Source organism: Formica exsecta, unplaced genomic scaffold (assembly GCF_003651465.1).
Source record: "Formica exsecta isolate Colony F162 unplaced genomic scaffold, ASM365146v1 scaffold170, whole genome shotgun sequence".
Taxonomy (NCBI): domain Eukaryota; kingdom Metazoa; phylum Arthropoda; class Insecta; order Hymenoptera; family Formicidae; genus Formica; species Formica exsecta.
Window position 1 is genome coordinate 63,230 of NW_021849016.1, and position 24,309 is coordinate 87,538.

At 31.0% G+C, this 24,309-nt stretch overlaps 2 protein-coding genes across 2 annotated transcripts in view; one reads left to right on the plus strand and one right to left on the minus strand.

Moving 5' to 3' along the window:
- Positions 1 to 6,196, minus strand: part of LOC115233314 (cyclin-dependent kinase 4-like) — a 57,508-nt gene extending 51,312 nt beyond the window's left edge. Inside the window, exon 1 of the mRNA XM_029803652.1 lies at positions 6,178 to 6,196. The gene's annotated coding sequence lies outside the window, so the exon portion shown is untranslated. The remainder of the gene's footprint in view (positions 1 to 6,177) is intronic.
- Positions 6,197 to 9,515: 3,319 nt separating this feature from the next.
- Positions 9,516 to 24,309, plus strand: part of LOC115233312 — a 72,493-nt gene continuing 57,699 nt past the window's right edge. The window contains exon 1 of the mRNA XM_029803647.1: positions 9,516 to 10,024. The gene's annotated coding sequence lies outside the window, so the exon portion shown is untranslated. The remainder of the gene's footprint in view (positions 10,025 to 24,309) is intronic.

The window sequence follows — 24,309 nt, forward strand, 5'->3', positions numbered from 1 at the left end:
ATTATGTTTTATGAATTAAAATAAATTAAATTTACTATAAAATTTTTTAATTTGTTATAAAAATCTAATTCTTATATTAAGTAACTTTAAGGTATTTACGCAATATTTTTGAAAAAGATATTTAATTACATGTCAATTAATATAATTATGATTAATTTATTAAAACCTTTCTACACAAGTATAATCATTTCCAAGAGTAATATAAATAATAATTTTCTAAACATCACATGAAGTATTAATACGCTTTAATTCATTATAAAAGAGAGTAACCTCTTTTTCTCTGTAGCATATATATATTTTTCTCTGTAATATATATTATAATTATATATTTTTGAGATTGAATGCAGCATAATTAAAATTTAATCTAATTTGTATTTTAATTCTCCAACTTGCTAACATATTAGCCAGTATGCAGCAGAAGGCAAATAAAAAATGTACGAAATTAAATAACAGTGATTTTAGATTTTACGAAACAAAATATCGAAATATGAACATATTAATTTGTATAATGTTATTTACTTTTTAACAAAATGTTTTATATTTTTAAATCTAAATTATTATATTTAAACTATACATTTAAAATATAAATTATTTTAATTTGATATATTATTTCTCTCTCAACAAACAAATTTTGCACATGTGTCTAGTGTCGATCGATCCGCATGACACATTTGTATGGTTGACAATGTCGATGTAAGAATAAAATATTTAGTCGGGTATATTTCCAACGAACACTAGATACGTGCATGCTAGTATAAGTAGGAAAGGTGAACAACCTCAATCGATTTCCGCCGAGGAAACTATAGTAGACTGTTCAATGTTTTAAGCATTTTACTTGCCGCTTTGATGTCAGATATTACGACAGTTTAAAAAACAAAATTTGACATATATTACTAAACATCACAACGATATTCTCTTTAAAGGTTCTATCAATTTAACTTTACAATTTCGGAGCCAACCGTAATTAATTAAAAGCCGGCCGTTCATAATAATTAATTGACGTGTTTTATTTTTTGGAATTTTAATTAATATTTTCTGTTAACAGTTTTACATAATTTGAGAAATAATTTATTAAACTTTCTTTTTATTTACGTGATACTAAAAATAATATTAATAAATTTAAATTCAATTAAAATTTTGTAATGAAAGGAATAAAACGGAAAATTAGTTGTTCTATATTTGCGCTGAACTCTTATGCGCTTTTTTGATATTTTGTTCCGCTTGCTTTTGAACGGTTAAATGGCGCAATTCTTCTAGTCTCTAAAGTCGTCAGTGCGGAAATCGCGCATGAATCACCATCCCGCACTACAATGCATTTCACTTTCCCTTGTCCGCATTCGTTCTCCGATATTTTTCCAGACTTAAAAAATCGTTTCCCATATTCTATAGAGGAATAAAATTTTATTATGGAATAAAATAATGAATATTATATTATACTATAATAAGAATGGCAACATAATTAAAAGAAAAATTAGTTACTAACTATTAATTATAATTATAATGTTGTTGCACTCAACAAACTCTGAACTAAACTAAGAACTAAGAATATGATTGCTCATATTTCACTAACATTTAATTTATATGTTGACAATCATATAAAGTAAAAGTAATAGAGGAAAATAATTAATTACGAAATTAGAATGCCGTATCTCATATTCATGCGCAATCAAAATTAAGCGTCTCTTCCCAAGATTGATTAGAAGAAATGCATCAGCGTTCGTGTCGCAATCGACAAATATTTGGTTGTGTAAAAAAAGATCGCGCTTTCGAAAAATTCGAAAAAATCTCTGTAACAAGTTTACGCACTGCGAGTATTTGTTTGTAATTCATTCCGAGTGCATGCACATTTGGTTAGCGATTGTACATTCTGAACTCTTATGCGCTTTTTTGATATTTTGTTCCGCTTGCTTTTGAACGGTTAAATGGCGCAATTCTTCTAGTCTCTAAAGTCGTCAGTGCGGAAATCGCGCATGAATCACCATCCCGCACTACAATGCATTTCACTTTCCCTTGTCCGCATTCGTTCTCCGATATTTTTCCAGACTTAAAAAATCGTTTCCCATATTCTATAGAGGAATAAAATTTTATTATGGAATAAAATAATGAATATTATATTATACTATAATAAGAATGGCAACATAATTAAAAGAAAAATTAGTTACTAACTATTAATTATAATTATAATGTTGTTGCACTCAACAAACTCTGAACTAAACTAAGAACTAAGAATATGATTGCTCATATTTCACTAACATTTAATTTATATGTTGACAATCATATAAAGTAAAAGTAATAGAGGAAAATAATTAATTACGAAATTAGAATGCCGTATCTCATATTCATGCGCAATCAAAATTAAGCGTCTCTTCCCAAGATTGATTAGAAGAAATGCATCAGCGTTCGTGTCGCAATCGACAAATATTTGGTTGTGTAAAAAAAGATCGCGCTTTCGAAAAATTCGAAAAAATCTCTGTAACAAGTTTACGCACTGCGAGTATTTGTTTGTATTTCATTCCGAGTGCATGCACATTTGGTTACCGATTGTACATTCGTACAATGGTACATATTGACGAAAATTGCTCATGCGTTTGTAAAAAGAGAAAATAGAAACACGTTTTTTCTATTATTCGCGAGTTTTATAATTCGACATTATTGTGCTATCTCTCTGTTGGCGAGTATTCTAAAATCATTCTGCTGTTTTATGGTATTATTAAATCGTTTTATATATCTAATTCGTTTTTAGAAGGGATTTAATTATTGCCAAATACTTTTTGCCTAATAATTAAATTATTTATTGATTTCAGCGTATCAATTTTTTCACATTTTTCCGCGTAACTAATTTATTTATATCTATTTGATAACAACGTTGTCAATTCACCACAATCTGAATGACATTCGTGACGTGCATGTTAGCCGGCGTATTTTTGAGCTGTATGACGGGTATGCTTGACATTTCAGGAGGACGATACGCCCCCGGGATAAATTACAAGTTTAGTGAAAATAAACATCATGTGTGTCTGGACTGGAAGTATCGAATTTCTCTACACAGTCCATGTCCATGTCATGTCGTTTATCGGACAGCAGATATTAACAACAGTTGAAATCATGCGATAAATGACGTAAATCCAACTGTGTGGCAATGAATATTTTAATATTTACCTTTTTCTTCGAGTGAGCGTGCATTAATAATAATATAATATCTAACATACTTTTATAATAATTCTTATGTGTATGTTCTTTCTTTCTCTCTCTCTCTCTCTTTCTCTCTGTTGCATTCCAGAAACACAATCAAATGTTCAGATATCTACTTTATAAATATATTTTTTCAGACATATGTATGCAAAATTAATTTCTTTTATTATTCTTGCGTCTTATATATTTTTTTTTAATATCTGCCAAAAATAAAAGTAGTCGAAATCGCTTTAAGAATATTTTAAAACGTTACATAATCGATAAAAATTTGTATATCATATATATATTCTTTAAATACAAAAGATCTGCTTTACCTGTTCTTAATTTAGCTGAGTGAATTCTTGAAGTAACTACAAGTAACAATCGCCGTGCCGTCGAAATGCACTTAAAAGACAGGTATATAACATTTTATGTTTTTTTTTTTTCTATCAAAGTATCCGAAGCTCCGGAAAAGTAAGTAGATTTTCGCGCTGTCGTTAAAAACTGTAACTCGATTAAGACACGAACCGTCCGTGTCAAGGAAAATGCTCAGCCGCCTCGGCGTCCTCTATTAACCTTATTAAGGACGAACCGGGCGATAACCTTGCCATGTAATTCCGTAACCCTATATTGCAACTTGATTCGTGCCAGTTGCTCCTTCGTCGCAAAATTAGTGGCTTTGATTCGATCTTGAACGCTATTTAGCGTCAAAACGGGAAAATAAAAGCGCGATGCACGTCTTTGTAAAATGTACTTGAATGTAGGAAGTGTATTTCTATTTGTAAGTGTATTTCTAATAAGGAATTTTCGAAATAATAAAACCATTCGGATTAAAAAATAATTTAGAAAATTCAAATCTTATGCAAAATTTAAAATTATATATTTAAAATATTAAAATAAACCTGTACTTTTGTAAGATAACAATAATGATGCAAAATAAATTGTGATAATAAAGATATATTGTAAAATATTAATTTCTCATGAAAATTAAATTTATAAGAAGAAAAAGAGAGAGAAAGAAAAAAATGAATTTATATTTAATTAATTATTCTTTAATCAGATCAAAAGTTTATACTAATCAAATTTTCATTATACTATGCAGAGCAGAAATAATGTTTTAAATCAAAGTTATAGTTTATTTTAGCTCAATTTCAGTCATCTCATTTAAAACAATTAATACATTAAGATAATTGTAGAATTAGCACAAGGATTTTGAACAATAGCGGTCAGTACTGATGACTTACTCGTATGTCAAGGAAATCCTCTCATATTAACCTCCGTCTCTTTAATGTCAGAACCGGCAAAGCCTTGCGATTTGTTGAAAAACCTTGGTCTCGTTCGTCGCCAGCGATTAAATAGGACGTGATTTTTGTGAGCAGAGAATGTGATGCATGCGAACGATATATTTTTAAATACATAATTGCATGCATGATAAATACAAATAAATGCATTCGATTAACATAAAAGTTGTAACACTTTTGATTTAGAGCAAGTCCTGTTTTGATACAACTTTCGCTTACTTTCTAGTATAAAATTGAGTGAGTAGTATTTCAATTTTAATAAAAAAACATAGCTAATAATTTTCTGTATTGTAAACATATCATACTTTGTAAAACTTATTTATATTGTATACATGCTATTTTAAAAATATGTTTAATTTAATATTTATTTGTTCCTCTTCCGGTTATAGAATGCACGCATGAATTACTATTGCAAAATTACTATTTTGTATGTATGCCGATGTGACATCAAACACGAATACGTTAAGCTGCGACATATCGAGGAAAGTTTCATCGGTCGGTGTCACCGATAATTCAACGAGGGGCGTGTGATCTACTTTATTTATAATATCGATCGGCATGCATCACTTATATAATTAATGTATGTTTCCAACACGTTTATTAATATTAATTTAAAAAATGCAACCAAAGTGAAAATGCAATAATTAATAAATAATTATATATTTCATGTCTCGTTCAAATTAGTATAAATCTATTGGATTTATATATAACAAATTCTTTGTCCGTAATCTTTTGCTTTTTATTGATACATTTAGTTATGTGCGTCTTGATGCGCGAATGATAATCAATTAATTGAATTGTAAAGTCTAGTAAAGGTAGTTAATTATTCCGCACCGTTTAACCTGCATCGATGCACCACCTGTGGCCCTAGCGTGCACGCGATATCCTGATATTAACTTTAAAGATCCCTCGAGAATAGAACAAAATACATTTTGTCTGAAATACGCTTTGCTAGAGTTAAATCAAACTCGACCAATCCAGCTTTCCAACAACGGAAATTCCTAACTCGAGTTGTAATCCGGGAAATTGGATTTACAAGTTTCATACCTTATTGAAGCTCGAGACGAAAATTTTAAATCCGCTAATAATTAAAAAGCGAGGACCTGTAGAAGTCGCCATACATGCATGTTAAACATATATAGATTACGATAAAAAAACTCAAGGTAAATAAACAACAAAACACCAAGAAACAACAAGATACTAAAATTTCTACGAAAAATCAATGTCTTGTGTCAAATATGAAAATTATTATTGCATTTTTTAATATATTCTCTAGTGATTAGAAAATGATAATCAAATATAACAGTTATTTAATTAATTTAATTCTCATCCTTTGTGATATAAATGCAAAATAAAATTTTTTAACAAATTTTTTTTGCGTGAAAGGTAAAGGGATTGGTCATGAATTTTTCAGACTTTTAAATGTGCGCGAATATTTCAAATTAAATGAAAGCTTTTAGAGTTTTCAGCAAATTATTTTTTCCATATGGAAATCTTAAAAACCGTAGTATTTGCCTTTTTTTAATGCAAGATATAAAAACAACCATCAGAGAATTTTTGTATGTGCAAATTTTTACTACTGAAAGCTTTCTTTCTTCTCTTTTTTATATACATCTTCTATGTATATTTCTGACATAATTTTTGCAAGCCCATTATATCATATTAATCGCAAGATTAAAATAAAAAATAATTTATTAATACTCACCGGTTCGATGCGCAACAACGGAATTGTAGTATACAAGGTTGATCTATAAAAACAGATATGTCTATTATAAAGCAGCGTCCAGAATTACTAATACATATTTAAGACAGTAATTTAAGTTGATTTGAATAATGTAAATTAATATTTAAAAAATTTAAAAAAAATTGGCACGCGGAAGATAATTTTATATTACGCAATATGAATAGACATATGTCATTTTTTTCTTCTTGTGATTGATTTGTGGAATCTCTTAAATGTACACCTGCGGAGTGTAAGCATGACTCATATGAGTTATCGATTTTATCTACATAAATCAAGTAACGAGATTGCGTAATGAACTGACAATTCGCTCGTCGATGCTCGTCAAGCATGTTCATCAAACAACTCGCTTCACGATTCACTTAACATGATCTATTGATCGAATTATGCGTGCAAGGACTCAAACCGCGCATATCCGTGGATCATTAAGTGAAGGAATTATTCTTCTATTAGCCGTCATGCTTAAATGTTTTTGTTCTTTTAACATATAAACTGGCAAATACAACTTTGAGCAACGGCTTGTTTTTTCGGATCTGTTAAAAAAGATAATACTGCGAAACTCTTATTTTTATCATCATCTTGCAACAATCATGATTATAGCTTGTAGCAATCTTATAAACCATATAAAAATGTGACACGCGCACATTGAGATTGTAATCGGTCGAGTTACATTTTTCATGCTCACTGACATAGAAATTGATTGTGAGAAATCGATTGCGTTATAGTCGCCAGTTTTATTCATAGAAAGTTAGCAATTTTAAGTGGCTCATATAACATTCGTTATATCAAAATATTTGATTTAATTTTTGAAACATGTTGCATAATAAATATAGCGAGAATTTTCTCCATAAAACTAATCAATTCACGCGCAGAAGAGAGCCATTAAACTTTTTGTTGCTGTACAATAACCTTAAGAGGAAAGTTTTAATGGTGTAAACGTGATCATATCTAGAGAATTAAGGTCGCTCGTAAATTTTTTCGCCACGTCCGCGCTACGCTTCTCAATTGTATATTTAGTTATATAGCCATGTGGAAAGTTTCTCGACATATATGTATAATAACAATAATGGGGCGAACTACTAGCATTGGCGCGAGATAATAAAAAAGTTTTAAATAAAGTTCTAAATAAATGAGCATCCGTCAGGGGACTATCGTAAGCAAGGGAATATGATTTTCGGGTATAACTCATAACCAGGAAGTCATGCGCTGCAATGAATGCACAGCGAATTTTTGCATTTTATCGCGCGCACGTGCGATAAAGCCATATGTACGTAACAGACGCGCGAAAAAAAGTGCATTCTCCTGTGCCGTCATGTGGACGTCAAAGCAAAGTGATTTACGCAAAAAATAAAAATCACAATGGTCTTGCATATCGCCTTCGCGTAAAACGCAGTTGACGGAATTTGTACAGAATTTCGTAAAAAATTGAAAGCATAGGTTGAACAAAAATTCAGAAAATTTCTTTTTGACTCTTTTGAATTTATAAGTTTTTGTTTTTAGATAATTGCTCGACATTTAATATAATAAGTCTTTAAATTACATTATTGGTCGAGTTTTATATAATACATTTGTTAAGTTTTTAAAATATTATTTACGCATTTTACTATTATATATTATCAGGAATTTGATCAAGAAGGTTTTAAAATTTATTCACGTTTAATGTGAGATACACACATATTCTATTATAAAAATTATTCTTTATTAAAGTAATTCAACAATCAAAACTAATATAACAATTGAGTAGTGACTTTTGTCCAGCAATTATCTAACTCAAAAACAGCAATAAGAACGATTACTAGTGTTACTATGCTTACTTGGTTTCCGGTGCCGTACGTACAATTTTCAAAGGCAAAGCACGTAACGAAAAGCATAACAATATACATCACACTGATAACTTTTGTATTTTTTCCCGGTATATCCACATACATATGTATATGTGTGTATAATTACCGCGAATAATTACCATCTGTGCCTGCGGAAAAATACTTTGTAATATATGAGACTAAGTTTCACCATGTCTTTTCAACAAACGTCAAAATTTTATTCAAAGATGATAAATAACGATTCTGTCTTTTATCAATTTGTCTTTTCGAGTAATTCAAGAAAAAATGTGTGCAAATTATAAAACATATATGTGCATAGCGCATCGATCATATTCTGACAGTATTTTAATTCAAAAATAACATAAATACCACGTACTATATTACTGTTCTCGACATATACATTTGTGCTATAAAAATAATTTGTTTCCTTGTTTTTTTCCCTTAGTCAATTTATGTTATTTAAATATGGATCACTAATCAAACACACATTTTAATAATAATAAAAATTTACTGTATTAAATTTTAATAAACTATTTCGAGTCTCTAACGATATATGAATATCTTTCTCGATTATTTCTCTTTCTCTCTTTTTTTCTCTGTGCTTAAACGTAATCTATAGCATTGGCACATTCAAAGGCAGTTATTCAGGAAAATCTGAAGAACAATAGATATTGCGTTGTGCGCTGTATTCATGACATTATAATCTCGCCTTGAATTTCCGCCTTTTACTACTAGAATTCCATTCACGGCATAAATTTGTATGCGCGAATACGTAATCCGAGCAGCCGATAACAGCCAATAATATCTTCTTTCCAAATCGATCTAGCAAGTAGTATAGATATTATGTTCCGAGTTTTATTAGTTATGATGAAAATTGTAATTCTCTTTAAAGTTATTGCAAAAATCAATTGGATATTTGAAATACAAAAGTTTTGTAAGCGCTAAATCTAAAGTTTTCAAACAAAAAGTTGCGTCTATTTAAGAACTTTATAAAATATATTACTTATATGTATATGTATATACACATATAAAAATTGAAGAAATTTAAATATATATATGTTACTTTTTTATGTGGACTTTAATCATTCTGTTGTTTCATTATTCTCACATGTGTTGTCAGCCATATAAATAAGAAGACGTATCTCGAAGACTAACATACGTCTTAAATGTCACATTTTATCAGACATTTTCGATCGTGTATCATTCACAATCTCCGCGGGTTTATCTTAATATTATTTCTCTTATTCGCACATAACTTACGCGATGAACGAAGTAAATATCACTTACTGATGAAAGATGAATGGCTCGACAAACAGCGACATTATTTTCTGACCAAATCTTCCACTCGCAAACCGCAGGAACGCGGATCGCGCGTTTTCGCCTTTTACTGCGACGGCGTATGCGCGCGGCGCATGTATCCAGCGCATGCGCGCGATTGTCTCGGAGGCTTAAAGTGTGCGCCGTCGCTATAACGGCTATACATTCGCGGAGCGTCAGTAGCGCGCCGACTGTCATTGAGTAGGGTTGGTTTTCATCATTCGCGCGCACTTGGCGTCAAGTCGGAGCAAAACTACGCGTGCTTCCTTGTCTCCATTTTTAATATCACGCGCATTTGGTCCATCAATAATAGAAGCAAATTCACTTCAAAAATCGTGGTGTCGAATGAGCTAATAATTACTATACGCATAATCGTAAGTGCTAAGAGAGAACGTCGTCATGGGTACCGTGTGTTGTGCCCCGCGGGTGTAGTGCAAATCGCGCGATCGTGCGCAAGAAGGATAAAGAAAGGGAATAGAGAACCGGTGCGCGGGAAAAGGACGAAGGTTGTAGAACGCGCGAGTGACCGCTAACCGGCCGCTAACTTCAAACATCTCGTCGTGGAGGAGTGCAATAGAGAAACGGACATAGAAGTAGAAGTACGCGAAGACGATAATGCGGAGTCGTTGCTGCTGTCTTCGATAACAGAACGACGTTCAGATCTGCTCGTAGTAAGTAAAATAGATCTTTCGAAATTATTCAAATATTATGGAAATATTAGTTATGTCGGATTTACGATGATATCATAAAGATTGCATGCCCTTCACATGCGTTGAATTGCAAATTTCGTTTATATTTTCGTGATCAGTCACAATGTGCAAATCGTTTTCATACATCATATATTGACATCTTATAATAACTGATCATTTATCGAGCTATAATCATCAATTTTGCTTTTTGGAAAAATCTCTTTTTTATCTAATTTTCTTTATTTTTTCTTTTAAATTAAATGCAAAATTAAATTAAAAGTGCAAAGAGAATATTAGTCTTATTATGATCGAATATAATATATTTTTTGTTGCTTGAACTTGTAATATTTCATATTTTCAATAATAATAATAATAAATATTCTATTATAATAACGTATAATAATCACAAAAGTATCAACGTTTTTTTTGGAGCAAACACTTTTTATTCGCAAACAAAGAAAGATACAAAAAAAAACGATCAAATAGAATCATTGAAATTTATTAAAATGTATTATTACGATATTATTGAATTTAATTGATTAATTCTGCAGTATATTGTATATATATACATATATAACATTATTAAAAACACAATGATAGAGAATATTTCAAAATGTAAGGGTTATTCGAATCGTTTTCTCATTCTCTCTCTCTCTCTCTCTCTCTCTCTCTCTCTCTCTCTCTCTTTTCCTCTTTCTTTCTTTTACGTACCTGCACGCAAAAAAGTTACGGAAAAAGGCTATTAATTATGAAAAAGGAAGATGCCAAATTTATTTTTCTCTACTCTTAATCGATAAAAATTTTTTTTTAAGGAATACACATCTGTGATTAACTGTATTGAACATCTTTAAAATTAGCATTTCATTATCCAAAGTTAGACTTTCTTGACTCTTTTAACTTCATTTTACATAGATTATTTTGCATTTTCTCTTGAAGATGATTGCGACTGCTTATAATAGAGTACAGAATAGTTTATATAATAGTTAATTTTGATTGATCTAGTTTTGACGTGTACTATCGCGACGTAATTTTCATTTTTACTCGAGTACTGGTTCGTCCGTGTCAATTGAAACGATTGTCGAGTGGCTAAGTACAGATTCATTGCCCTCGATTTTCATATAAGAACGAACACGCGCCGGTTGACGTTACTTTAAAGGGTTAAAAATAAGGCGTAGAGTCGCTTGAGGCGATCAACCGTAAACTAAACAGCGTATATATATTCATAAAAGAAAATTCTCTCGAAATACATGGATGTGAAATGTTTCTCAAATGTTGACCTCTTAGCAACGGCAACCATATCATCAGTAATTTACGATGCAAGAAAAGTCATTCGTAATTTCTTATTTATGCAAAAAGAAATAAATATTTGCGAATTGGTTAAGTAAAAATATCAGGAAAAATAGTTTATTATTATTTATGCAATTATTTGCTGAGGAAGACAGCAACTTATTGGAGCGTAAAATGACATTTAATATCGATTAATACACTTTTCATCAATTAGTTTTTTTTTATTTGTTTGTCCATGTTAACATTTAAATTTTTTTTTGTGCCGTGATAAAATTTTGTTCGTTAGTTAATAGAGAGAGCATTAGTACAAATATATGTAAAACGAAATTTGTGAATTATCACAACGTGGGAGTATTCTGCATCAGAGATCATTGATACATGATTCATGATCACATTGTTCAGGTATAATTATATCATGATGGAAAAAATGCCTCGGGTGGCTGAAAATTGCATAATGCATTTGAATTAATATCAGATTAAATATTAACACGTTGTCATTACAGAGGTGTTAAATCTAGTTTAACTATGTGTTATGTTTTAATGATTTTTCTAATTCCATATCCTTAAATTTATTATATATTTTGTGATTGATCGAAGAAAAGAAAAAATAATACGATTTTTTCCAATCTATAAATTTTAGCAATTTGTAGATGAAAACTTCATTCATTGTAACAATGATATTTAAATGCAAATTGTAAATCTGATATTGATTTTCATCGATAGAAATTTTTGCAAAATGAATGTTTTTAATGTGTATGATGATATATTATAATTTTTATTTTCAAATATAATATTGTTTTATATGTTATAATATATCTCTTCGAATATAAAAGTATATTTTTTTTAATATTAACATAAGATATCACAATTATAAAATTATATGTATATCATTATTTGTATAGATTAAAGACTAATTATTGTGGAACATATAATGGCGAAAAAACAAGATGGGTTTTACAACATTTGATACGCAATCAAGATATTGATTTTTGTAACATACCCATTGTTAATTGGCCAATTTAAAAATCCACAGCAATACGATACATTTATACAGCAATACGATATATTTATCCAGAAAGAGAGAAAGAGAGAGAGAGAGAGAGAGAGAGAGAGAGAGAGAGAGAGAGAGAGAGAGAAAAGAGTTTGTTGGCGATAATTGAGTTTACAGTTTTCGAGTGCAACTAATTTCCGTTCCTTCTTGCCACGAGAATAAATTTACTTCCAAAATGTTGCTCATTGAAATATATGAAATATTACGATGGTGAATTTGTGCGCGTCGATTCTACAAACTCTAATGAGTGCTGTTGACTGTTCGCTCTTGAAAGTGCGAAATAAAATCAATTTGATTTTTCTTCGTTAGTTCGGGATTTGATTTGTCGAAGAAATAAATGGAGATTTAATGCAGTATTTCGCAGGTAAGAATTTTCCATTGGAATCGCAGCGCGTTTCAATAAAGATGGTTTTATTGATAGAAACTGTTTTCACGAGAATTGAGATAATTCAATTTTTACAGATTTAACTAATTATTTCCGATAAATTTTTGTATTCCGTAATTTCCGTTAATATGATTATAATACTATATTATATAATGGAAAGTAGTACATAAAATGATCAGAATAATAGCCGATTTTGTTTTTAGGTGTGAAAAGTTTATTCTACAATTTTAATATTTTGTGTTACTTTATTAATCTAGTATATTTTTTATTTAAAAAAGGTCGAACATTCAAGAATCCTTAAAAGCTCGACGAAATCTTAGAATTGCATGTTACATTATGTAATAATCCTTGATCCGATAACAGTTAAATCAGCTAAAGAAATTCTTATTGTCACATACCACATCACTATTTCCCTTGTAAACTTCATAATGTCATTTTGAAGATAACATTTTTATAACGATAATATATAAACCATTAAATAAATTCGACTTATATTTTGCACTGATTTGATTCAAAATTTGCATAAAATAATCTGACGATTTAAATTCAATATTTTTGATTAAACTAAATATAAATTATTTATTCTGTATAATTCAATAGACTTGCAATACAATATTATACTAATATATAATTGAACGTGTTCAGTAGTGATTTTATCGTTTATTAGTCTACGTATTATCTACGTATTAACGGCTGACCCAGATGATATAATTTATTAAGTTACAGTGCAACATTTATTTCATATAGAGAGATATCGGAGAATATATAATTTTGAATTTAAAGTCAAATAGAATAATATCTGTACATATTATAATTTATTCACAATAATGCGTTGAATTATTTTGCTCTCAGCTTTAATTGTGTGCTATAATTATTCGAATATTTCATACTAATGATACACGCGCGAATTCATTCTTCCGCATCTCATAAATAAAGTGGCGCACGTGACCGCATGGTTCCCATCAAGCAATTATGCCTGTAACTTTTCCCCGCTCTGCTCATTCATCACCCATGCTTTTCGCACAAACGATTAACCGGTGGAAAAACGTTTAACATGCGATTAACCTACCGGGCATCGATAAAATGTAAAGCGGCGTTTCCCCGATTATTTACCGTTTTTTCGATTCGCCAAATACAACCGCTTATTTGGTCGACTATAAATCGTTCAGAATAGTAGGTAAAAGGATGCGCAGGATCTTTTGCGAGGTCTTAAACGATATTAGAAAGTTTATGGAGAAACGTCTGACTCATCTGCGCCCGCGTTCTCTTCTTATTTATCTCGGGACGAAACATCTAAACGCTGGCTGAGAGAAAGAGAGAAAGATATTCGGAATTCTTACTCTCGCGAGCAAATTATTTCCGCCGCGAGTATTCTTGTTGCTTGAAACGATCAAAACTTTGTAACGACTAATCGAATAATAAATTCCAAAGCTGCGGAATTGACAGTGTAATTTCACTTCGTTATTTAATAATAAAGTACTGCTGAAATTACATCCCTGAAATGAGATCTGTGTCAAGTGAGTTTGATATCCAGACAAAGATTGCAAAGTATACCTAGAAAAAATTTCGTAGCCTATTTTTTGAGGAAGTTTCTAGAAAACGTTCTCTGTGGATGTATGTGTGTGTGTGTCTGTGCTGATATAATTTAGCGCATATGATTAACTTAAAAAAAAAATTATAATATATAAATATAAAAAGTAGAATAGATCACAACATATTTGTATTTTAAATTAATTCAATACCACATTTTGCTCTAAAATTTCTCCTTAATTCTTCTTAACATAAATTATTTCAATCTTTTTTTTATTTATTAAATGTCAAAAATAATGTGACTGTCTAATACTTTAAAAATTTTATAACTTATCTAATCAAAATCAGAGTTAAAAGTGGCAAGAGTATGATCAAGATAAATTACGATAAGAAAATATATTCACACAAAACTTATCAATTTTTATTAATTAATATTAATCGATTGTGTATGAAAGAGATGAAATTTGATAGAAAAGTACAATTGTATTTTATATTGATTCAAATTTCTCCTAGGCATTTTATCCTAGACAGTTCTTTTTCCAATAGTGAATTTTCATAACGTAAATTATAGTACGAATATAAAAGTCTTAAAATATATTCGGTGTGCCAAACGAACCTGCAAGAATGACGTAGGCAATTGCAGAGGAAACTTGAGTCATGATTTATGATTCGCGCTTCTGCTCGAAGATTGCACGATCGTGGCCGTCAGATTTCCTTTGCTTTTTATTTTTTTAAACGCTTCGTCTGTTACTGCTGCTGATTATTCATTTTAAAGCAGCAACGCGGAGATACGTAGACCGTTAAACGTATAAAGTGTCCAGATAGCACTCACGATACGAGCTCCCGATCGATACGAACAAAAGGAGACACTTGCAATCCGGCGTTCTCGCGATAACAATGAGCCAACGAAAAAATAATACACGAGATAACGTTGACTTTTTATTCTGAGTCACGACGGTGTTTGAATGGAACTGTAGATTCGAAGCAACGCGAGCATGCAAAATTGCGTTAACGGAGGAAATGCACCCATGCTGCATGCTAACGTAAGCACTTCCGGCGCGGCAGATTTTTATCTTTTCTCTCTTTTTATTCTCAAATAATCTCTGTAACTGAATTTTCAGATTAACACAATGTGTACAGACAATCCCGGTTTTTCACACTGTTTTTATTTGAATTAATGTAAAAGGTAGTTTTGTCTGAGTTAATGAATGCCGTTTATAAGCAATTTGATATATTTAAAAAATCCCATTTTTAATTATTTTACTTTATAAATAAATTTTATATTTATGAGTTAAATAGAAATAAGGATATAATATCTTATTTTTCAACTAACACTAACAATAAGTTGCAATTTGCTTTTTAATAAAGAACTTTAATTTGAGAAGATAAATTTAAAATATTACCCTTATATATATTTTTAGTTTGTAAATTCAATTTCAGAATATTGTTTATTATTTTTTAAACATGATTTTATATAAATGTCACGGTCATTTTCAAATATAACAGTTTCAAAAGAATGATAAGAAATTATGAACTAAGATAATTATCTGCATTTCAACATCAACATTCCAAGATTGTTGATATAGCAATCATAATATATCAACGCGTGATCGTATAGTTTGCGTTTCTACAATTTGAATATACAATGAGCGTAGGAAAATCCACGTTCTCAGCTGGATTGATTGTAAATCGATTTGCATATTGCGTCAATGCGAGAGACGACCTTTTTTTGTGCGGTTTACTTTTTATCGAATTATTTTGCACGTCGAGAGATATGTTCCAGTCGAAATGGCCGAAGGGACCGAAATCTTACGGTATCCGAATGCGTGCGTGTGCGTTCGTATGTGCGAACACACGCGAAAGATGTCCCGTTTTAATCTCCCGTTGATAAATATCTCTCTCTTGGTATGTCGGGGCATCGTATATTTTAGTCGATTCGGAGAGGATATTACGCAGTTGAATTTCTGTCTGCTTTTTTGTTCATTTTTATATCAAGTCGAGCACGGTGCTGTTTTTGCGAAGCGATACATGACCATGTTACGTCGTGTTGATATTACCGCGACGTGAATTTATTGAAAATGTTCAGCATCGCGTAGAAAATCGAAACCGCTGTCGTCGAGAAACTCGAACATTGGAATTGTAGAATGTTTTATGCTACGATACTCATCCAAAGTTTCCTGATAGATATAGAATTGATCCTTGTTAAATTTATTAGAGGTTCTCATTATCCGCTACTTTTTGATTTCCAATTTTAATATTATTTAATAATAAAGAATATCAAACAATTCTCTATAAAAATTGTATATGTATATTGAAGCGCAAAAAAATGTTTAAAATTATAAAAATTTCAGTTTTCTTTTTGTAGCTTACTTTATCAAGCCTCGTTAATCTTGTATATCAATTAATTCAGTTTTAAAATTAAATCTCAGTTTTAAAATATTCATTAGATTAGAGAATAGATAATTTTATCCTCAAAGATATTTTGAAATAAATCATTCTTTTTTAGTTTTTACATTACCCATGAGATTTTTTAATATTTTTTTTACAAAAAAGATCAGGAATAGATTAAGCCTTTTTACAGAAATTAATTAAAACCCGGCCATATTCATTTATAATCACAGGTATTTTATAAGTGACGTTTCGTACCGTTTTCGACGCTGCTCGCAATAATTGAAGAACGAAACACCTCATATAGCCGTATAGCAGATGATTCGTCAGTACGGTGCAATGCGTGGAATGTACATCGCCGCCGTCTTTCACGAAACTGTTCCTCCTGCGTTGTTAAGAAACGAAGCACAAGCATGCGACGTTTATTTCACGGCGCGGAACACGCTCGCCGTGATCTCTTTTCCTTAGAAAAATAACTGCTATCCGGCATATTACGGATTTATTTATAAATATCTTACAGTATTTCCTCTCGCGATTCATTATCTTTGCTATTTTATTTTCCATTAAGAGATCGGGATCAACTTTTTATATAAATTATTATTGCAAAAATTATTTTTTATTTTTTTAGTGCAGGTAATAACTGAAAATGGAAAACAAAACATGTGCTAAAATGAACGTTTTTTCAATGCTCATCTATTTATAATAAACATATATGTAATATTTATTATTAATTCCATATAATTTTTAAATATTTTTTTCGAAATTTTCTCGGTTTTAATTTTTCATCTGCATTTTAAAAGTCGATAGTGTCAAAAACACTTTATTATGCCTGGGATTTTTAATTTAATTGCTTTACGAAGTAAAACACTTTGTCGATCACCGATATTGACCTATTTTTAAAGTCTCGCCTAAAGGAATCTTTGATATAAATCAAGGAAACTTATCTAAAGATGTTTCCTTGTCACTTTCTTCCTCTCTCTCTCTCTCTTTCTCTTTTTCTCTCTTTCGCGCCTTCTCGCGATCTTCTCTGCTTATTATTTTCTCTTGCGTGCCTTCGCGTACGCATACTTCCACGTCACGCGTGACGCTCTACGCAAGCACACGCCAGCGCTGTTATGATTTTTAATTCGTGTTCTCTTGTAAAATCGAATCTGTCGAGGCTTGGCGTCATGTGAAACTAAAATGTAATAATCTTCGGACTGTAGGAGTTTGTTTGCAATTTATGCAAATGAAATTGTGAGGAAGACAACGTTCATGGAAGATAATAATGATCGTTGATAGCAATGATTTAATGCATGAATCCTTCGCTTTATGAATATTCCTTTGTTGCTCTTAGCGTATTCAGTTTTTTTTTTAAGCCGGATATTAAAACGTCATTAAATTATATCTTTCGACATCGTTGCATCTCCGATTTCTGCGTATTATCAAAATTTATCTTTAAAAAATAATTTATGATATATCGGATATATATGTGTGCGTAATAGTTGGGAATACCGACAATCATGTGAATCGCTATCTAAAACATTCGCTAAGAAATTTGTTATGTGTTTTCATTCGCCTTTAGTGCGCGAGTGGTATTATTTTTACGTCTGTTATTTCAGCGTGCGCTTTCTCGATGTCATTGTTTGTAATGCCGGGTACAATGAGTCATTTCATTTTACAATCATGCAAGCGGAGGCTGTCTCGTTGAAGAGGTGACGAGGAGGGGGCGGGAGGGAGCGGGAGGGGACATCGGAATTAATGCTTATTGCGACGATACGTACATATACAGGCGTACACAGTATGCCCTGTATGTCTGATTGAGCTCGAAACCAATTTCGAACCAATCAAAGTTGGTGAGGTCGTTGACGACATATATGTATGTATGTTGTATTTACGTTACGTAAGAGACATGGAAATACAGCCCATTGTGGTTACAGCGCGCCGATTTGATCACATCCGGGAATGAAAACCTTGCAAATTGGAGCAACTTTCGCTGTTATATAGAGCAGCTACGTCTTCGACCGTTCCTGTTTCCCATATAATGCTGATAATCCGGGCAAGCTTAAACAGCGTCAAACCGGTTCAAATTTCATACTTCCAAGGAGATTAATAATGATATTAAATATAACATCTTTTTTATCAATTAGTTATAAAAATTATTAATTATAAAAATCACTCTTCCTATAACATATATCTTATTTATTACATTTACGACGACAAGATATAATATTTGCAAACATAGAAATATATTGGGATTTAGAGAATAATTATCCTCGTCATTTAAAACTGAGAAATTTTGCAAAACTTTGTATTATACTTGTTATTTAAACTCAAAAATTTTGGATACACATTTTGTATAGTAAAGTTTATTTTAAATGATTAGATGAGAAGTTTAGTGCTCTTGGAAGAGGCCATATTTAAGGCACGTGCTCCATCGATTTCAGCGTTTTATATATATATATATTTTTTTTTTTTTTTAAAGCACACATGCGCAAACATTTTATAGCTTTATAGAGTGTAGGTGTCACGTGCAACTGTGCAAAATATTTGAAAGAAACATTGTGCTTTCTGGCTGCTGACCAAGGGCGATATGAATTATTAACGAGGGAAATACGAGAGAGAGATCGAAGGCGTATATATTTCGATAAATAATTTTGCGGTTGCTCTTGTTTGGCTAAAACCTTGGAAAATATAACGAATAATAATTCTTTGGCATTGACAGTTATCTAGCCTTATATGGCCTCATATACAATAATATTCCCGGCCGTATATGATGGTCAATAAAATGTTCGTGTCATCAGACATTGTAAGAATTCATCGAATAACATACGGTGTGACAATCGATTCGATCTCGCAATATTAACGCGCTTTACAAAAACATATATTTTAATATTTAATACTATGATCTTTATACATTATTTAATGTGCTATATCTCTTATCAATCATCTAATATCAATTATTACAATTTGAGTAAAACACATTGGTCAGAAAATTGATCGAAACGCTAATCTATAATGCATTAAACGTTTTACGTGGGCGGGTGAGCTTATAAATAATTTCATCGAAACAGCGGAGAGAGAGAGAGAGAGAGAGAGAGAGAGAGATACACATAACGGGTCGTGAAATATCGACGGAACAAATTCTGCCTGTTGAACTGATGTTATATATTCGAGATTGATGGGTTCATACTAATTCAACGTTGACTCAACTTCATTTTATAACAGCCTATCTATAATATAGATCAAATTTTAATGTGAACAAGAGGAAAGAGACAGAGACGGCAAATCGTTGGTCCAGAATCGATTAATACAAACGGTTCAGTAGACAATGATTATCCGCAAACATGAATAATGCAGGGGAAGGAAAAAAGAAATATTTCAACGGCGGATTGCAATGAGTTTAATGAGTTTAGATAAAAGTTTAAATAAAAGTTTAAATGGAGCTCGAAAATCTCAAGATCACGCTAATTTCAATCGTCGCGCAAACACACAGAATCGTGTAAATAGTTCAGTTTAATGGCACATTGGTTACGCGTCATTTGACAGGCTTAATGAACGTCTTTCGTAGTAAAATGGTAACGTACTGGCGAACGAAATTTGCATTTATAACGGGCTGCGGAGAATGATCGTTTATAGCGGGACATTAGCGTTAAATGTAATTTTGTCGCGACACGCTTTTCGCGATAAAATGCATCACGTACCGTATCATTAAGTTATCCCTGCGAGAACACAGATGAATGCAAGATCCTTGTGCAAAAAGTTCTACAAGCTGCGATTGTAGGAGAGATAACAAAAACAATGCATTTGTTACTGTGTCAGTGTATAAGTACTTGCAGCTTTATTTACTGCGCTTCTTTATTTACCTAATGTTATATATTTCTACATAGAGAAACTTCTTCTATGCATGCTTTTTTCTCGAGTTTATAATTATAACTTGCTTGTTTTTTTTTTAATTTGTTCAATTTATTCCAAATATTTTTTCCTTGTAAATATTAAAAACAATTTTGTAGTCTTTTTAATTTGACTTGTATATGTAATTTGTATGCAAAATTTTCCATGAAAATCTCGTAAAATGATTTATTTACTCTTTTTATCTTAAATCAATTGAAATGGAGAATTATAAGAAATATCTGTTTTATAGAAAATGCACTTGCAAAAGTCTATCTGTTTCAAATGCATTCGTCATCAATGTGCATATATTTATTTGTATAGTGCATGAACGTTCTTTACTATTTTCTCTCTCTCTCTCTCTCTCTTTCTCTCTTTTTCTCTCTCATGCATGCGATGTTAATCGAAGCGATGAATCAATATGATTAAATATATCGCTTTTACATAGCCGCAACCTTTCACGTTGGAATAAGCTGGCGCGAGATCATTGTCATGCCCTCTCGCATAATGATATATATCAAACCTTGTATGTTTCTCTCCGTTTGCACCATCGTCATCCTGGTAAATAACATCTGCACTGCACGGACAAAGAGTAACGAGTAGTCGCGACTTGTGTAATGGCATTAAATGTCAGGTCAAGAGATTGGCGAGGAGAGCCAGTCGCGAGTCTACGCGCGAGCGCAGTCTCTCCGTATGCTTTATTTCAATTTAACATACCTGTGCGAACGTGGCGCACCTATTCGCCATTATGCTCCATGAGAGCACCTGCACCTGATCAACGCGACTCGAATTGTGTTTATCTGAAGGAGGTTTTTATCGCGCGGTCAAAGGAAATTTTGCGAGATATGCCGTGGGAATCTTTGCTCGGTTTCTTGTTTATCCACAGCATGCAGAGATATTGCGAGATGAGCTGAAATTTAAATGCAATCGAATTAATATCTTTAGGCAATATCCAATGCATAAAAAATATCTAATCAAAGTAAAAAATTAAAAAATAAAATTTAAATATAAAAAATATCTTTATTAAGTACGATTGCAAGTTATTATAATTAATTTGTTTCTCGTTCCATGCCACTAACAGGATTAGACGAAGTGAATTGAAATTTAGAAAAACAAAGGATAAATAATTGCAATTTTATTTGCCTTCTTCCAAATTAATTCAATATCATAATTAGTTATTTATAATTGATATGTGAATAGTTTTATTGTTCCATAAAAAATGAGAGATCAATTTGAATATTTATACAGTGTATGAAATTTTCCGAAATATATTTTTGTAAAAATAATTAATTTTAACTTTGTTTAATGTGCCAGCATTTTACGCACATAAAAGCAGACGTAATAGATTTTATTTTTAAAGAAAAACAAAGATGATTAAAGCACTCTTGTATATAGCTGGTATTTTTACTGCGCGCAAAACATTCGACGGGAAAGCTAATTGAGATATCGGAAAAAAATGTAGAAGGTAAATTAAAGTGATAACATAGTTATACGAGATATCGCAACACATATGCCATTAACAATATGTTACCCTTTCAACCTTTAACTTTATAGTTTATTGTTCAGAGCGCAGTAGATATTTGTCTCATGTATAAAAATACTTCTATAGGTAAATACTAACAAATATCTTCTTTTGGTTTTTAATTCACGAGAAAAACTGCATACATTATGTAGTTTTACAAATGTATGTATATTGTGTGTTAAACAAATCTTAAAAATCTAAAACTATACTATATATATATTTTTTATTTTTATTGGAAGGCTCGTAAAGAATTTAGGTAGATGCAAAGAGTTAAAAGTTAAAGGCATTGAGGATTCCTTACATGCGGCGCAATATATATTATATATACAAAGAATGCAAGCTCTTTACATTTTACATCACCGTAAGCTCGTATTTTCGTAATATTTTTGCTTGATGTATGTTCGAAAGAGAAATTTTCTATAGAATGCAGTTTCCACGGAAGATTGCTTGAGAAGCGATTGCACATTTTGTTTCTTATATGCAATTCTTTTCTTTTACATCGCATAAATTTTAACTTTCTTTTCGTGCACAAATGGAATACTTTATATCTTGTTTTTGTTATCACTATTAACTTAAATTATATACAAATATATGCACAATAAGAGAATCTTATATAATAACTTATATACATCTATAAATACATAAATATTGGTGCGTCTTTTTAACCTATATTTTATCGTTGATTTTGTGCAGAATTTCCGATAATATATCGGGGATTTATTATTAAAATAAAGCTATATGATACACATATAAAACGAGCTCTTTCTCGTTTACGATATTTACCTAAGCGCGTTTATGTTATAACGTAACATTAGTTTGCTTGCATTAATTAAATTTTCTCATATACATAATTACATTCGCAAAGCAGCTTGAAGCAAAGTTACGCGAGTTGTTTCTTGGATTTCTTCGTTTCAAAATGTCACTTTTAATTTAATGAAAAATTCTATCTGTATAACAGCAAAGCGACGAGCTCTGAATGTCATCAGACTTATTTTTCGCCATTAGAGATTCTTGTTTTTTATGCCTTCTTCATTTTGATGCCGGTTAATTAAAAATATTTCATATACATTATAGTTGCGCAACTAAAGCGAGTTTTCTCAATTTTCCTAAATGAAATTCTCCCTCTTCTCGCTTGCAATATTGATGCATCTCGATGGGAGTTGCAACGCCTTTGGGGAGTATCGAGAACGGTTAGAAATGTTCAACCTTTCTCGAAAATTGCGAAGCACATATATTTTATTTGAAGCTAGAATAAACGTGCTTTGTTTTCGAGAGAAAAGACAGCAAGTATTTCCATTCAACAAATATTAGTTTTAGAAGTTTGTGAAAATAAATCTCAATATTTTTTCTATTACATATTGCATATTTAAAATTCTATTTTTAATATTGCCAATAATGATAATCTTAAATATATAAAAATATAGTTACTGGAATGATATTATTAAAGGAAGTATTATATGTTATTATACATTGTTACGGTTATTTTAAATAATGCTACTTTTTAATAAGTAAGTGACACATATTTCAAAAAGTTTGTGATTTATGAAAATGGATAATTTGATACAATATCAATATTTTCTTTTTGTACTTTTTGTATATATTGCGAAAAAACTTGAAAATATAGCGCATTCTCTCCTATACATCAGCCCTTTCTCGAGTTAATTATAGATATACAGTACATACGGGTCATGCGAAAGACCTTTCTTTCCTGGTAGTACGCCCATTTCCGGCGGCTTTCTCGAAACTTATACACAAACCGACATTACATTTAGATTCTTTTAGATGCTTTGACATGAATCAATACTAAAAATTTCCGGTGTGATACATATACCTTTTAAGATTACAAGTGACTGAAGAGAAAGTAGCAACATTTTATTCTGTGGAATTATTGCCACATGATATCTTTGAGTTTTCTTAAGAAAATATTCTAGTTTGTATGATCTTTTTTTAGTTTTATGTATATATATATATATATTTGTACAACATAAAACAGAAAAATAATACATGCACACAGACAATACACATACACACACATTTTTAATGTTAGATTAATTTATTATTCGATATTTTTTTGATTGCGTGAATATCGTCTTTAATTAATATGTCAAATATACAGAAAGAGAGAGAGAGGAATAGAGAGAAAGAGAGAGTTGCAAACAGGATTATTTGCTAGAAAAGTGTTATTTCCAGAGTTGCCAATTTATTGAGAAGTCTGAGTCATCTAGAAAGTCATT